Raw genomic sequence first — 2409 nt, forward strand, 5'->3', positions numbered from 1 at the left:
TATCTTTTTAAAATTTTATCTTTTTCAAAAAATTTGATTCTAAAATATCTTTTCTAACTTCCTATCTTCTTATCTTTTTAAAATTGATTTTCAAATCTTATCTTTTTGTTTCAATCATATCTTTTTAAATTTCAATCATATCTTTTTCAAAACTACCTAACTAATCCTCTCTCTCTTATTTTCGAAAATTCCCTCTCTCCTTTTTCAAAATTCCTTTTTAATTAACTAATTGTTTTAATTTTAATTTAATTTCAACTTTAATTTTCGAAATTTAACTTTAAATTTTAATTTTTAATTTAATTAATTTTCGAAATTCTCCCTCTCTCATCTCCTTCTATTTATTTATTCATCTACTAACACTTCCTCTCACCCAAATTCGAACCCCTTCTTCCATCTGTGTTCAAATTTTCTCTTCTTCCCTTCTTTACATTACATTCTTTTCTTCTTCTACTCACATAAGGGAACCTCTATACTGTGTAAAAAGGATCCCTATTATTATTTTTTCTGTTCCCTCCTTTTTCATATGAGCAGGAGCAAGGACAAGAACATTCTTGTTGAAGCTGATCCAGAACCTGAAAGGACTCTGAAAAGGAAACTAAGAGAAGCTAAATTACAACAATCCAGAGACAACCTTATTGAAAATTTTGAACAAGAAAAGGAGATGGCAGCCGAAAATAATAATAATGCAAGGAGAATGCTTGGTGACTTTACTGCACCAAATTCCAATTTACATGGAAGAAGCATCTCTATCCCTACCATTGGAGCAAACAATTTTGAGCTGAAACCTCAGCTAGTTTCTCTAATGCAACAAAACTGCAAGTTTCATGGACTTCCATCTGAAGATCCTTTTCAGTTCTTAACTGAATTCTTGTAGATATGTGATACTGTAAAGACTAATGGAGTAGATTCTGAAGTCTACAGGCTCATGCTTTTCCCTTTTGCTGTAAGAGACAGAGCTAGAATCTGGTTGGACTCTCAACCTAAGGATAGCCTGAACTCTTGGGATAAGCTAGTCACGGCTTTCTTAGCCAAGTTCTTTCCTCCTCAAAAGCTTAGAAAGCTTAGAGTGGATGTTCAAACCTTCAAACAGAAAGAAGGTGAGTCCCTCTATGAAGCTTGAGAGAGATACAAGCAACTGACCAAAAAGTGTCCTTCTGACATGCTTTCAGAATGGACCATTCTGGATATTTTCTATGATGGCCTGTCTGAATTAGCTAAGATGTCATTGGACACCTCTGCAGGTGGATCCATTCACCTAAAGAAAACACCTGCAGAAGCTCAGGAACTCATTGACATGGTTGCTAATAACCAGTTCATGTATACTTCTGAGAGGAATCCTGTAAACAATGGGACGCCTCAGAAGAAGGGAGTTCTTGAAATTGATACTCTGAATGCCATATTGGATCAAAACAAAATATTGACTCAGCAAGTCAATATGATTTCTCAAAGTCTGAATGGAATGCAAGCTGCATCCAACAGTACTCAAGAGACGCCTTCTGAAGAAGAGGCTTATGATCCTGATAACCCTGCAATAGCAGAGGTAAATTACTTAGGTGAACCTTATGGAAACACCTATAACTCATCATGGAGAAATCATCCAAATTTCTCATGGAAGGATCAACAAAAGCCTCAACAAGACTTTAATAATGGTGGAAGGAACAGGTTTTAACAATAGTAAACCTTTTCCATCATCCACTCAGCAAAAGACAGAGAACTCTGAACAAAATACCTCTAATTTAGCAAACTTAGTCTCTAATCTATCTAAGGCCACTCTGAGTTTTATGAATGAAACAAGGTCCTCCATCAGAAATTTGGAGGCACAAGTGGGCCAGCTAAGTAAAAGGGTCACTGAAATTCCTCCTAGTATTCTCCCAAGCAATACAGAAGAAAATCCAAAAGGAGAACGCAAGGCCATTGATATAGCAATCATGGCCGAACCCACAAGAGAGGAGGAGGACGTGAATCCCAAGGAGGAAGACCTCCTGGGACGTCCAGTGATCAACAATTAGTTTCCCTTTGAAGAACCAAAGGAGTCTGAGGCTCAACTAGAAACCATAGAGATTCTATTGAACCTCCTTATGTCATTCATGAGCTCTGATGAGTATTCTTCTTCTGAAGAGAATGAGGATGTTACTGAAGAGCAAGTTGCCAAGTACCTTGGTGCAATCATGAAGCTGAATGCCAGTTTATTTGGTAATGAGACTTGGGAAGATGAATCTCCCTTGTTCACCAATAAACTGAGTGATCTGGAGCAACTGAGATTGCCTCAGAAGAAACAGGATCCTGGAAAGTTCCTAATACCTTGTACCATAGGCACCATGATCTTTAAGGCTCTGTGTGACCTTGGTTCAGGGATAAACCTCATGCCCCTCTCTGTAATAGAGAAACTGGGAATCTTTGGGGTGCAAG

General features: G+C 37.4%; 1 non-coding gene across 1 annotated transcript; it reads right to left on the reverse strand.

The window, feature by feature from the left end:
• Window positions 1–1057: 1057 nt before the first annotated feature.
• On the reverse strand, window positions 1058–1165 carry LOC112768166 (small nucleolar RNA R71). Its single transcript, XR_003185603.1, has one exon. It is a non-coding gene; the product is annotated as a small nucleolar RNA R71 (small nucleolar RNA).
• Between the last annotated feature and the right edge of the window lie 1244 nt (window positions 1166–2409).

This window comes from Arachis hypogaea, chromosome 17 (assembly GCF_003086295.3).
Source record: "Arachis hypogaea cultivar Tifrunner chromosome 17, arahy.Tifrunner.gnm2.J5K5, whole genome shotgun sequence".
NCBI classification, from domain to species: domain Eukaryota; kingdom Viridiplantae; phylum Streptophyta; class Magnoliopsida; order Fabales; family Fabaceae; genus Arachis; species Arachis hypogaea.